Source organism: Electrophorus electricus, chromosome 16 (genome assembly GCF_041902795.1).
Source record: "Electrophorus electricus isolate QZ-2024a chromosome 16, ASM4190279v1, whole genome shotgun sequence".
Classification (NCBI taxonomy): Eukaryota; Metazoa; Chordata; class Actinopteri; order Gymnotiformes; family Gymnotidae; genus Electrophorus; species Electrophorus electricus.
Genome location: NC_137512.1, coordinates 5,748,623 through 5,764,044, shown reverse-complemented (window position 1 = coordinate 5,764,044; position 15,422 = coordinate 5,748,623). Strand labels below are relative to the sequence as shown.

Here is a 15,422-nt window from a genome sequence, read left to right as displayed (position 1 = left end):
AGTAACACAGAATATGGAATACAGAAATCTGTGGCTTCTTTAGTGTGGGCACAAGAAATATTCAATTACCTTCTTCCAGATATTTACTTTGAGTCTAGATTAAAAACTACTGTGGATTTTGTCTGTAAGAACCGTTTTTCTTTAGAAGACCGAGCTTAATTAAGACACAGTGATAAACGGCATTCAAAAACTAACACAAAGGTCCAGCAAGGCCTACATGGGATGACCTTTGCTTGTCCACATTCATTTATCACCATGACAGCTTCATTTTGTTTTAGCAATGCCAGAGCTCTCACCTGAGACTGAACTTGCATGTGTGTGCAGGAAGGAGAACAAGGAGTGGCATTCTCCTCCCCCCTGCCCTGCTACGGAAGCCAGGTACCCAAAAGCGGTAAACTGGGCCCTACTACTCTCAGTGGAGTTCCTAAGTGGTGCTGTAAGTGGCTTTTTGAAATTAAATTCTTTGTACCTTCCCTCAAGTCCACATGGAAGGGTGTAAAGGAATACCGTCCTCACACACTTTCCTACCAACGGTATTTGTGAGCTCGTGTACAGTCATGGCATTACCCTAAGTGAACCCTCTGCTGTGTGGGCTGGTGCAGATATATGAGCGTTTAAAGATGACAGGGCCTGCCCACATGAACCACGCTGTGCAGAGAGAAAGCAGGATCATGCCTCACTGCTACACTTTTGAGCATCATTTAGATAAAGAAAAAAGATCTGTGTGAAACAGACACTACAAGGACAGAGAATTCCTAGGTATTCCCAAATGGACTAAATCCCATCGGATTTACATCCAAGCTGACTCACATGCAGAGGTGGGTAGGGTAGCCAAGAAGTGTATTCAATTAAAAATACTGTTACTTTAAAATAAGAATTACTCAAGTAGAAGTAAAAGTAGTCATTTAAATGATTATATATAAACATGTGGTCCTCCAAGTTTTGTTTTGTTTTTTTACACTGAATTCAAATGTTCTAAATCTCTCCTGGCATGGCTTTAAGTGAAATTTACAATAAGTACCTATTATTTATTCATAAATAAGGCTGTTATTACATAAAAAATATGTACACTCTTGTACATGAATTTCGTGAATATTTGGCTTCAGAAACCTCTTCAGTGTCCAGCAATTGTCTGCCAACACAGAGGGTCTCCACTTTTCTTGGTATCGATTTTCCATAGGCCTACTCTACATAATGATGTTAGTGTAATTGGTTCTGAGTTTTCGAAATAGACAGCTAAAAGCAATTTGGTAGATCACGTCCACTAAATGTCATACATATTGATGTAAATATAATGGGTACAAAACCCTGAGAACATATCTGGATTCAGCATGCAAAAATACATAATAAATAACGTTTTTTCTTTGCTCTGGGTCGTTGTCCAACTTAGTTCATGTGTTATGTTTAAGCTGAGGTTTTTTTATATCAGGTAAATATTGCAATTGTACAATATGTGTGAATATTACTAGAGAGCTTACTGTTTGTTATAGTTATGTTGCAGTTAGGCAACTGATTAGCCAGACCAGCTATCTAGATGTCCTAGATATCTAACATCTGTGCCTGCATGTGGACAAAAAAAATAACATTCATTTTTATAAGCTTGAAACCTTTATATTCTTGAAAATATGCCTCAAAATGGTCTGTGCAATGCTGCACACCATGAGTTTAGTTCAGCTGTTTTTCTGATGGTTGTAGTTTATAGATATTGGACCACACTTTACTTCCATATTAATAACGCATATTAGGAGAGAGCACCGATTTCACACACAGATCCTTAAAGAAAATGATATATTGCAGACTACTTTTCATAAATTTAATTTGGGTCCCACGTGGGAAAATGTCGCCTGTTCGTTGTTCATGACCGAAGCAAAGCGGTGCTACTCATCTGAGTAAATGTGTGTTACTACCCACCTCTGCTCACGTGCATCCGTGCCCTGACAGAAACTCACGTGGATTCATCAGGATCACGTGTGATTTATACTCATTATAAAGCATTACCTCCCTTTTGTACAAGCTTTGGCAGGAATGATGAGTACAGAGTTTATACCAACCCCCCCCAATAAACTTTATTAGGGGCCCAGAGAAGGACATTCATCTAAAACAAAGTGCCTAATGTTGAGGCCAATATGACTCACAAAGGCATGATGTATTTAACGGCACAGCAACCTAATTATGGCGACTCTCGCTGCAATGAGTGCACGGTAGCGGCAAACAGCAGCACCACACGCCCACATCCAGCTTGGCACGCCAAGGGACCGGCAGCGGTGCACGTTCGCAACACTAAATTACCATTGCCAGGGTCATTAAGGCTGGGACCACTGGCAAGAGTCTGAGCTCAAGGCACACAGCCAGACAAGCAGGAAAAGGCTGCCAGTGCTGGGAATGAGAGCAGGGGCGAAACCTGGAACATTATCCCGACGAGCTTCTTCCGCGTATGTTCTGTGCGGCTGCAGAAAGGCTCAGAGCTGGATCCAACCAGGGCTGAGTCATACACACTAATGAAGCATCAATGAAGCCCACGCCACACCACCTCTGAAGGCAACATCAAAAGCTAGCGAGGCAGCTGCAGAAGCACCAGCCTGTTTTGACATCACTCTCTTTTTAATGGGGACTTAACTATCCAGACATTAACTGATATTAATTTAATCGCTTGTCATCTGTGGGTCAGCTTGGAGCAAAAGACTCTCATTTTCTGCTCCGGTTAGTTCGTGCACTCTCTCTTACACACATGTGTGTGTGTACACACACACACAGCTGATTCAGGGAGCAAACAGATGTGAGCGTTAAGTCGGATTACTGCTTGGGACAATGTTTACCATAATCAACAGCTGATAGAAGCTAATGGGATTCTACACAATGTTGGCACTGTTAAAGCCTTAATCTACTAGCGTGTCTTCGAGAGCAGGGCCCGAACATGACTCAGCACATAAATGTAAATAAATCAGATGTTGGTCAAAAACTTGGACCTGAGACAGGGAGGAAACTCATTCCTCATCCACGCTTATGGCTTTTACAGTTCCAGTAAAGTAACAGAGCTACTGCAACATGTTCAGAGAAAAAAACGTAATCCTAATATATAACCGGGTGATGACAGACAGCGTTTCATTTGGCCTTCATATTTTCTTAATCTCGCCATAGATCATGGACAGGAAAAATCATGGAAAAGCAGTTTCACAGTGTTCTCCGACTCCAGTCGCCTGCGGCACATGCAGATGATTGTGATGTAATCGGTTTAATCCGTCTTGATCCGTGCACGCTTCCTACTTTTTTTTTTTCTTCTTTTCGCACTAGAACGTGGAGGGAGCTGGTGAGAGGCCGATCCTCTCAGCGCTGAGCGAGAGAGTGCGAGAGCGAGCAGAAAAGCGGGTCCAGGCATAGCCCATTCATGACACACACCACCACTCAAGAACCCACTCAGGGCTGGGCTCCCTGCTCGTCAGCGTAGCGCCATCCCTCACACGCTCGTTCATCTGTGCTGGAAAGCAGGGGAGTGTAAAGGAACATTAGCCCACCGGGGAGACATACAGGAGAGGAGAAGGGTCACTGGTGGGAAAGGTGAGGTCCTTGTGGACGTCCGTCCGCTGGTGCGAGTGGATTCGCTCAGGAGCCAAAGGGATGAGCCACGCATGCTCGCTCAGCTGACTCAAGACAAGCACACGGGAAGTGCAGGACAATGTCCTGACAAAGTCAGTGGGACACCACTCTGGCCATAATGAAAACAAAGGAGATATTTCTACAAAATAACAATAGCCTTCTGATATACTGGTAGTATGTGACAAATAAGAACAAATAAGAAACTAAGAAATATCTCTGAGCAGGAAAAAGCTAGCGGGAAAAAAAAAATCTTTCACATGGATATGAAAGAAATGGCAAAACGTTCTTTATGCACTCCAGAAGGCCAGTGCTTTCTAGCCACTGTCAAGAGTTTGATGGAGGCTCCGCCCACTCCATTAGTTTCACTCAGAAAAGCAAACTTCACGGACCCGCTGAGGAATCATCCATCGCTGGACGCGTGGCACTCTGCAGGGCCAGCATCGCAATGGACACACGTGGCACCCCCTGCTATAGCAAGGCCACTGTCGTTACTGCTTTTAGCAAAAAGTACGACCGCAGGTGTTCACATAAGTGCATGACATGCGACAGTGGATACACCAGGAGTTGCGACAACTCGACTTATTATAATGGGTATCAAGAACGTGTGTTAAACGCATAAGCATGCCGGCTGGCAGATCAATGTGACAAACCTCAAACAAAGCGCACGTCAAGGCCTTTAATTTAGCTTTTTGTTCCTTCTTTTGATTTTGTTCCTTCTTTTGACTGTACATTTTTTGTTTTCTCTGATAGATGAAAGCACTGAGCACCTTGCGTGAGAACAGTGTCAGATCAGCACATGTCCCTGCCTTTATGCGATGCGCCTCACAATTCCTGACTCAGACTACCCAGAAGCCCGTGCGGGGGCATGCACGGCTGCATCCAGCCGTGATGCCGGTCATTAACGGACGCCCTCCATCCCCAGAGGCACGCTGACCTTTCCCTACACTGAATGATCCTTCTCATGTCCTGCATTCATCTTTCAAGCGGTTCCCATCAAGCCGACGTCTTCACTGCCACTGGTGCAGGACTGTTCGATGGGGTTCTACTTTTGAATAAGGGACATTTATCCCTGCCTTAATGACTTCTGACTGAATGAAGGAGTACTGAAGGTGTACTGAAGGACTACTGATTGACTTTTTAGGATTACTGATCGAGTTTATACGATGTGACAGTTTTTACAAACTCGTGTCCTGTGCAAATGCTTCTTTAGTCTGCCATTTAAATTGCACCCTTGGGGATAATCAGAGCTTGTAATGTAAGGTAAAGTACATCCCAACACATCCCCGCTAAGTCGAACAAGATCTGAGCACACAGGCCTCGACACAGGCCTGCTCCCACCTAATTTCTCCACGTTATCGTTGAAAGCTGACTGCAGTGAGATTACAGCAAGCGGAGCAGGTCCGACAGGCAGAAGGCTGGCAGAGAGGCTCTCTCCTCCAGCACAGCGATTAGGCCCATCGCCCCACTGAGCCGAGGCAGTCACCAAGGGCCCTGCCTCACCTCAGCTCGGGCGACATGAAGCAACCAAGGGCCCTGTCTCGATAATCGCCCTCACCGAGGAGACCCTAACCCTAATCTGGCCCAGTGAAATGCATGCATATCTAAAACTCAAATACGAGTTGAATCTGCGCTATCTGTCACGAAACAGACAGCCAATTCGTTTAACACATGCCTCGTCACAATCTTGTAAGTGGACACGACCCAGTGCGTTATTGTGAAGGAGCGATTTTCTCCCACTGTATTTAGGAAAGCAGTGTTTCCATTTGGAGCTCAACCGCGAGCGGGGACGCTCGCGAGCTCGCAGCACATACGGCTCACTTCACACCCATATCATACACAAAAATTAGCACGGCGCAAAATGGGAGGTGTTACTTCGGCTCGTCGAAATAGAAATGTCATCACCGCCGGTGAACTGGGAATAGTCACACCACTATGTCACATATAGCTTGTGCTTTCGCCCCGCCGTTGTCGGTTCTGTTTATTTTCCCCTTCCGTTTGGTGGGCATCAGGACTCTTGAGGCGGGCTGGACGGTAAACGGGTCGACAGGAACTGCAAAGCGGCGCTAAGGACGCGATTGATTTCGTGCTCCAGGACAACACACTGAGTCAACATCTTGCAGTCCAGGCGGTGCACGATAACCCCGCCCAGAGCAAGACCTCGCCCTGCTCTGTCAGTAGCGCTGCTACCCGTGGCAATCCATATGGTGGTCTCTACGCGTCGAGTCCCAGCAGCGCTCCCTGCTGCTGTAGCAGGGACTATCCCCTTACTGAAGACTAAAGACTTGACACAGAGCTGCCCCTCTATTGAACACCAAAAATACATTCCCACAAAACCACTAACATTGTACAATTGTGTTCTGCGGTCAGGGTTACAAGCAGTTGGACCACAAATGGAAATGTGATTTGATTTGGACCAGAGACTGAAGGACCCGTAATGTGATTAGCCGTTACAAATGCCGCCACTCCGCCGGCTGCAAGCTGGCCGAACGTTTGCGGCCCAACCGCTCGTGCGTCAGATCGGGAGAGAAAGAAGACAAAGTGTGTATAAGCCGCACCCCATAAAGATCACGCATCAGGCGAGCCGATCGCAAGTGGGTTCATGTCTTCACACCGACTTCATCAGCTTGGTGCCCTCAGCCCACTGGCGCCGGTTGACCCCAACCGCCTGGCATTGGGAGTGGAGCGGTCGAACGCTGGCACTTGGCCCGGAAGGCCAGGGGAGCGGTCATAGCAGAGCCAGGTTCCCTCGGATGTCCTCACGCCGTCGCCGTAGCAGCATGGGCCCTCAGAATACCGGCCGGAGGTGGTGTGTGAGGGAGAGAGAGGTTCTTTGGGCATGAGTCATAGAGACACAAACGAAGATGAGCCCACGTGACATACCACATCTTCCCCCATGACCCCCTCATCCACATACCTTCCCTCTGTGTACACACACGCATATTCACACACACTCACGCACGTGTGTCTGCCAGTCTTGTATAAAGGCTCTGTAGAGATTAATGCTAAGTGGTTTGAATGGTGCTCCGGGGAGTCCATTTACAAATACCTCTCACATTCCGAGTCCTTCAAAGTAGCCCTTTGTGTGTGTGTGTGTGTGTGTGCGTGCATGCATATGTACGTATTTATGTATGTAGTATGTATCTCCCACTGGGTCTGACTGCATAGCTGGAATCAGCTGGAATGTCTTTCCCAGGATAATCCAAGCATGGGACAGGGAACATGCGCAAAGTAGGGCCAGAACACATGAAAACACACGTGCAAACTGCCACGAACCATTACGTCCATCCAAAGCCTCCGGAGAAAATAAGTTTTCGCCGGGTTTATTTTTTGTACTCCCATGAAACCAGACAAAACCGGCTGAAAACCATTCGGACGACCTTGAGGCGGCATTCCAATTCATTTTTCCCCATTTGCAGGTTTAGGTAAAAGTCTTTAGGCAGGTATTGATTTTTCTGTCTTGGTGGTATTAAACTGGGGCAACAGGAACAGAAATGAAACATTAGGTCTTGTGTTGTGCAAGACCAAAAAAAAGACAGAATGTTCCAAAGACTAGTTGGTTTATGACTGATAGATTTATGGGCCAATGACTCCCATCAACCACTCACTATGTGCTAATGTAAGTAAAAGCCCAGTTTTGAGGAGTTTTTTTCCAGGCTGAACCATATTTTGAGCCCTTTACGGGTCTCTGTAGTGTGGACCTGATGTTAATTCCCTCAGCCATTACCAGGCCTGCTATGGCAATAAGTGGTACTAATGAAACAGTGGTACTAATTAGCGTCATTTGTCACTAATTTGTAAAACCATCTGTAAAGGTTCAAAATGAACGTATAGGCTTCGCAGTATTCATACCAAACCCCATTCCATCAGTTAGTGTGTGACTTTGACAGAAGTAGGGCTGAATGTGTTGTCCTGGACACACACACCCACACACACACCCACACACACACACCCTCTCTCGTCTGTCGCTCTGAGCTATACAGTGTCAGCACTGCTAATTTAGAGGTGTGCGTTAGACTCCATCATCTGAACCAGAAAGGGTGAGAGAGGACTGACATCACACGCACTGTGAATGTTCTTTTGCTGCTCCAGGTCATGATTACATCATCATAATTGAAGTTTAAGAAACGTGTGCAGTGAAATCATACAGTGTCTGCCTTATGGGAGCTGCCGATAGTCTGACTCATAGCTCAGCCTGCAGTGGTGGAGCAGTGGTTGTGCAGTGTTTGTGCTGTGGTTGAGCAGTTGTTGTGCAGTAGTTGTGCTGTGGTTGAGCAGTGGTTGTGCTGTGGTTGAGCAGTGGTTGCACAGTGGTTGTGCAGTGGTTGTGCAGTGGTTGAGCAGTGGTTGTGCAGTCATTGAGCAGTGATTGAGCTGTGGTTGAGCTGTGGTTGTGCAGTGGTTGAGCAGTGGTTGTGCAGTGGTTGAGCAGTGTTCTCCGGGCTGGCTGGATGCCATGCTTGTGGAAAAGGTTTTATTATCATGGTTAAAATTCCTATCAGCTCCCAAATGCCAGTCTATGAATGTGTGTGTGTGTTTGTGTGTGTGAGTGAGAGAGAGAGCGATATGATATAGTGCACAGAATATGAGCAGCTTGAAAGGTGGGCTTTAGCTTTTCTTCAGAAGATTCGTTTATGAAGGCCTCAGCAGGGATCTTAGACCACTTCACACACCAGCAAAGGAAAACAATTCTCTCTCAGCATTCTGCTTGGCAGGCTGCTATAGGCCTGCCTGCCTCTCTCTCTCTCTCTCTCTCTCTCTCTCTCTCTCTCTCACACACACACACACACACACACACACACACTGCTGAAAGAATCTGAAGGACACACATGCTTTGACAGAGGCATATTATAGATTAGGTCAGAGGACTGTGATGAGTGTCTGTTATTGCACTGATCCCTGGGACAAGGCTGTTGGACAAGTTAAATCACTCTGTCACACTGGGGGAATGGCCCTGAACAGAATATCAAACAATGTTCCGCGTGACTGATTGAACTCAATAATTCACTTCAGTTTTAAAGCAAATCTACAAACGTCAAAACGCAGCGCTTGGTTCCTTTGCTTTATTGATCCTTAGATTGACAAAGCCTTCCAGCAGTTTTATGGACCAGGACAGGTATCTGTGGTTGTCTCTGTGCCTTGGTTTTCTCACTCAAGATAAGCCACACTGCAAGCCTTTTAGTAAGAACCTAATAGCCTTGAGTGGTCAAAGCATCACCATGGGAACGGTTAGCATCACATGTCCATATCTGACAGACAGGCAGGGCAGCGGCCCGAGGACTTCGGGGAGGGTAGATAATCACGACACAGCATGTTAATTTAAAAACAGGCCCTGTGCTGACTCCGCATTAGCCAAACTGGGGAAAACTGTGGAGAGCATAAGCATGCTTGTGTGTGTGTGTGTTTGTGTGTGTATGTTGATTTCAAAGCAAACAGATCAGGATATGGTACACACATAGAGCACAGTGGACTCTATGTGTGTGTGTGTGTGTGTGTGTGTGTGTCTGTGTGTGTGTGTGTGTTTGTCTGTCCAAGTAATCTCCCACAGGCAAGGCCTGAGGCAGCGTTTATGATCCCTGTACCATAGCAGCAAGGTGCCGAGAGATTGGCAACCCTACCGTCCTGTTTCCGTCCTTCTAGAACAGTCCAGCATATGTCAGCGGGGCCAGGGATTGCGGTATGAGGAGACCAGCTTGGCACTACGTCTCGCCTTAAAAAAACATTTAGGCGCGCGCGAGAGCGTGTCGGATAAAGCTCGTGATACTTTGGAACGGTGACTCTGCCTTAACAGGTAATCGCAGACATCTTCGACTCGTAGAAGAGTAGAGGGGTAGAGAGGTTTTTACCCCCACTGAACGCAGAGAATCTCTGTCCCTCTGAGCCTCAGCTTTAGAGTTGCTGTGGCTCCAGCCAATACACTGAGGACAGGAGCTGTTACGGCTAATCACCATGACGACTGCCACGAGGGGTAGCGGCCGTAGTGGCGGGAGCGGCTCGTGCCGCGCTGACATCACAGGCAGCGTGGGGGGGGGGGGGGGTTCTGGCAGTCTCGGTCAGTAGCTGTTTAGTGGAAAACAGTGGCATCAATCTGAATTGCTACAAAGTTCCTTCTCCGCTCGGCCGGCTCACGGCTGATTAGGGGGCAGGCTTGCTGCATGGCGACAGCGCGATCGTTACCAAGAGACGGGAGAGGTGCCCTGCGCCAGTCAGGCGTTCGCATGCAGCCCCTCAGCCGCCTAAGCCCCGCCTCCGTCAAAATGAAACCCCGGTGTTATGGCATGACGGTGCATTTGCCTCAGCAAATGTTTTATTCCTTCCAAAAAATGTTTTTAATAAAGGAAAGGAAAGAAGAAAAAAAAAAAACATGTGAACGCGCTCCAAATAACTACCAGCGGGTGGAAAGTTGGAGGTGCGTCGGTGGTGGGGGGGGGGGGAGGGGGGGCCTCACCCAGCTGTATCCGTCTCTCAGAAAGGAATGAATGAAGCAATAAACAACGACATCCGTGAGGAAAAAACAAGTCTGCAGCTGCATCATTAGAATGAACACTGAATGGAGCTGCTTCTTCTTCTCGCTCTCGAGAGAGAGAGAGAGCTCTCGACACCACCGCTGAGACCAGCTCCAGCCTGTCAGAGCTGTACTCTCCTGTGAGCAGCCCCACTGTTCCTAAATCAGGAACTGAGGCAGGCATCATTACAGCCTCCTGCAAGGGCTCATCCATTGCCGGCGTGTCATCCCGTTACGGCTTGGCAAATTTAGAGAGAGCCGGGAGCCAGAGGGAAGCGCACAGATCAACATTCGGATAAGATTCCCCTGCACTGCGGACTGCATATAAAAACCCATCCACTTCACTTTTAGACATTCTGCCCTAGTCGGTGCACCCTTTTTGGCTTTGTTTAATGGGGCAAATAGGTCAGCCTGTTCCAATTTTGTCCTCGTATAATGTAGGGAAGGCTTCAGTGTGCCCACAGCAACATAAGGGTGTTGGGAGTGTGCCCACCTATAAGAGTGTTGGGAGTGTGCCCACCTATAAGAGTGTTGGGAGCATATCCACCTATAAGAGTGTTGGGGGTGTGCCCACCTATAAGTGTTAGGAGTGTGCCCACCTATAAGAGTGTTGGGAGCATATCCACCTATAAGAGTGCTGGAGGTGTGCCCACCTATAAGTGTTAGGAGTGTGCCCACCTATAAGAGTGCTGGGAATGTGCCCACCTATAAGAGTGTTGGGAGTGTGCCCACCTATAAGAGTGCTGGGAATGTGCCCACCTATAAGTGTTAGGAGTGTGCCCACCTATAAGAGTGCTGGGAATGTGCCCACCTATAAGAGTGTTGGGAGTGTGCCCACCTATAAGAGTGTTGGGAGTGTGGCCACCTATAAGAGTGTTGGGAATGTGCCCACCTTTAAGAGTGTTGGGAGTGTGCCCACCTATAAGAGTGCTGGGAATGTGCCCACCTATAAGAGTGTTGGGAGTGTGCCCACCTATAAGAGTGTTGGGATTGTGCCCACCTATAAGAGTGTTGGGAGTGTCAAACGGCAGTGTCCCCCCATAAGTGACCATTCACCTTTACCAGTACTTCAATCAAATGCACTTCAAATGACAAAAAGTCCCAAGGAAAGGACACCGTGTTGCGTAATAAATGGCTCTGCTAAACTAGTTCTTACCAAACAATGTCAAAAAACAGTCTCCGCAAACATATAATTTCCTACATCATCCCTTCTGGAGAAGAGAGAGTAACCAGCCTTAAAGATTCAGTAAAATTCTGTTGTGTGTTTCTCCATCCTAACTTTGTCATCTGGGGATTAACTCCAGCATGGAGAGAAAGAAGAGCCTCTTTGCCTGGGGCACAGTGGAGTCAGAGAGGCGTTCGGTCGATCTGTGGCAGGTGTGTGACTTCCTCCCTCCAGACGCACGTCATGACTTTACATCACCCGCCTTATTAAATTAAGGCCTTTAAACCTCAGGGGTGACGCATTACCCACAATGAATACACAGACGCACGCGCGCAGACATACATGCGTGCACGCTTTTTAGGCACACATCCACAAATGCATGCGCGCACACACACACACACACACACACACACACACACACACACACACATGCACGCATACACACACAAACACAAAGGAAGACTAGAAGAGATTACTGTTTACACCAGACAGCAAGAGTACACATTATCAAGTCAAACAACTGCTCATGCCGTCCCAAACATGTGGTCATTACTTCATTTACGCCGGGATACAAAATAACTGTAGGCCACTGCAGCCTAACGGGGAAAACCTGCCCATATCTGCTGCTGCGGTCCGCACGAGTGCCATGTGTCAGGCTGCTTACGTCGCATGTTAGTACGCTAGGAGTGCACGCTATGATCGCAGGTCAAAGGAGACCGGCAGTTACAGGTGGTGGGAACAAAGCTCCGAGGCGACCCCTGCCAAGTGTCTGCCACGGGCGTCGCGAGGGAGACAAGCTAAACGGAGCGGGAGGGAGGGAGAGAGGCAACGAGAACAAGAGAGAGAGAGATAGAAAGAGCAGAGGATGAGGAAGCGAAGTGAGGGAGAGAGAGAACGGAACTGACAATCAGATAACAACTCCCATTTGACAGAGCAGGGAGACAGGTCTGTTTCTAGGTTAAGTAGGGAGCAGCAGGAGAGATTCACCTGGAGCTACGAGAGAGGAAGGAATTCCCTCCCGCTTTTCCAGACAAAAATATCTGTTCAACAAAACTGCAAAAGGATCCAAGAGGTTAAATCAGAGGTCAGACACTGCGCGGTCGGTTTTGATACAGCGCAACAGAGAGCTGATAATGGATTTCTGATCCCCTCTTCAGTCCATCATAGGTGTCAGCTTCTTTGCCTGTACTTTAGCATCCTGTGTGACAGCGAGTTACAAGCCAATGCTCACAGACACACACACACACACACACGCACACACACACACACACTCACACACACACAAAGCAAGAATCCCAGGCCATGGGCTAGGTTTCCCTATAAAAGAGACCGATTTGCAGACGAGAGCAGTGAGACATATTGCTTCCACACTCGGGTTGTCCCGTTTCTGGTACACTCACCACCCCAACCACCATCATCTACCTGCATTTCTGCGTCATTCCCATCACACCTTCAGCAGCTGGGCCGCATAAAAACCCCACACGATGCCCATGTGAAGGGGACTGGCCGTGCATCTGACATGCGTTCTTAAGACTAGGAGATAACGAGAACCCAAGTTTCGCTCTGATGTCTCCGTGCTACGGGAGCACAGACACCATCTCTGAAATGCACATGCCTGAGCTGACATGCCCTGGGTGCCTGGAACTTTATTTGAGACACATTAATGGCTCCTGATGTACCGGACAGCCTACAGGACGTTATGAACAGACAGGGAGTAATTGCTCATGCTGACCATGAACCTTTCAATAAGGGGTAAAGCTATTACGGGCCCGGGGATGAGGATGCGGTACAAAACCCAGCACGGTAATAAAGAACACGGAAGCTTAGAGTCAAGGCGGTCCGTCATTCCGGATGCCCGGATCGGTCAGGCAGCTGCGCGATTGATTTACTCGCCACATAAATACACGTGTCCGGAAACTTTTAGTGCTAGTGGAGAATAACAGGCGCAGAGGCCCCCCAAACTCACAGGCTGACCTCCAGCTTCCCAATGCGCATACATGTATTACAGTCCCACACAAAGAACGAATTTACACTCACAAGAAAAGAGTTCAAAACGACACTGTAAATCAGCGACTGTGTCAGCTCTGCAGGTGACACCAGGCAGTCGTCACTGGACTAAATCTAGACTATAAGCTATTTGGGTTCACTCAGAGACTTGGGCTGAGAGGGTGCTCATGGTTTAGCATCAAGCGCAACATCAGTGCCTTCCCCTCTTTAAAACCCATCCCGCGCACATCTGGGTCGTTCCAAATACTGCCGGGAAGCGACTTAAACCTAAACACACAGTGAGCACAACAATGCATGTACACAATCTCCATCAACATTATGGCCACTTTCCAATGCACCAGCGAGTACACTTATCTAACATGTGTAGACGTCTAATAATTCAGTTAGCATGAGCTAACGATGTCTCATATATATTACAATATTACAATATTCTTCCAGAAAGGAGCAGGCTCAATGCACCAGCGTTCCTGTAACAATCCTCTCTTGGTAAGTAGAAGTCTTTATTTATGCCCTTTGAATGTCTTTATAATAATGCGTGTCTCTGAGGTGTGAGGTGTTGCAGCAGTCCTGGTGATGTGTTCCCAGTCCATGTGGAACAAAATCGACATGTTTGCTGGGAGCCCGAGATCGAACAAGCGATTGTTGGACAGTTTTTTTCCCTCTTTTTTCTCTCTCCATTTGTTCTGCACCGCACAGAGTCGAGCTAGTAGTGGACCTCGCAGGACTCGGACCTAAACCGTGAAGTAAAGCCAGGTCGGAGGACTCGGGGGGACGGGGCGAGATTTCTTGGGAAGCAATCTGCTTTGCATCCTCCGTATTCAAAGCGAAGACGCAAAGATGCGGCTGCACCAAGGGACTCGGGATTTCGTTTCCTTTGGTTACTTTTGCCTTGCTGAAAAAAAAAAGGAATTCTCTTGCGTTTGCAGTGTAAGATCCAGGTGAGAAACCACAAAGGCACTAATTCTTAGCCTTTTTGCCAAAGGTGCCAATAATTTTGATGGGCACTAGTAATTCTGCCGTAAGCCGTAATTCTGTTTGGGATTATATGAAGGCAGTAGTAAGTACAGATATGGCACTTACTGCAGGCAGAGTAGATCTTAATTAGAGTTGGCTTGTACAAAAGATGGCAATTAAAGAGTCTATCCTTCAGTTAAAGAGTCTATCCTTCAGTTAAAGAGTCTATCCTTCAGAGTCTTTCTTTCAGTTAGATTATATTCTTCAGTTAGAGTCTTTCCTTCAGTTAGATTATATTCTTCAATTAGAGTTTTTCCTTCAGTTAGATTATATTCTTCAGTTAGAGTCTTTCCTTCAGTTAGATTATATTCTTCAGTTAGAGTCTTTCCTTCAGTTAGATTATATTCTTCAGTTAGAGTCTTTCCTTCAGTTAGATTATATTCTTCAGTTAGAGTCTTTCCTTCAGTCAAAGAGTCTTTCCTTCATGTCTGTCTGAAGGACACATGGAGTAGATGCAGTATTTGTTGTCAATGCATCTGGACATGTGAAAGTTTTTTTTTGACATTATAATTCTCCTAATAAACTTCATCTCAATTCCTAGATTTAGATGCCTGGACATGAATAATTCAGTGGAAATATTATAGGTATGATTAAACATGAGCTCATCAGCTCAATAAATAAATAAAATAAATCTACCAGAGTTCCAGAGATCTTAGGATCCTGCAGAGAGCACTTCTGTTCTCCTTATAACAGAACTCTCGAACCATATGGGCAAAACGCACACACACACACACACGCACACGCACACACACACACGTAAAATGCTCTATGAGAGCTTTAGTTCTGGTATCAACAGTGTTTTCATAAGGCCAAACTCTCGCACATGAGCAAAAGTGACTACGGTGCTAAATCATTAAACGCATCTTACAGTTCTAGAGTCCTTGAATGATTGCTGAATCACAAGCTTGATGAAAGAAAAACATAGAACCCTACACTGTCCAATCCACTACCCAGCCTGCCAATCCACTACCCAGCCTGCCTACAGTCCAGTGCTTCATTTGAACTAGAATAAGCTTTGCGTGTTTCCCTTGACGGTGGTAAGTAAACATGCCATACAATAAGGCCGGGGGGGGTCTTTAGGGAGGAGTCAGAGCAGGCTATACAAAAGACCCCCATTAATGAAGCATGCAAAGACAGTCT

At 47.0% G+C, this 15,422-nt stretch overlaps 1 protein-coding gene and 1 long non-coding RNA gene across 4 annotated transcripts in view; one reads left to right on the top strand and one right to left on the bottom strand.

Annotated features, from left to right (window-relative positions):
• Window positions 1–15,422, bottom strand: part of fgf13a (fibroblast growth factor 13a) — an 82,880-nt gene that overhangs the window by 49,961 nt on the left and 17,497 nt on the right. The gene's annotated exons all lie outside the window — the stretch shown is intronic.
• On the top strand, window positions 340–14,054 carry LOC145651627 (uncharacterized). Its single transcript, XR_014117389.1, has 3 exons — window positions 340–436; window positions 13,707–13,754; window positions 13,965–14,054. It is a non-coding gene; the product is annotated as an uncharacterized LOC145651627 (long non-coding RNA).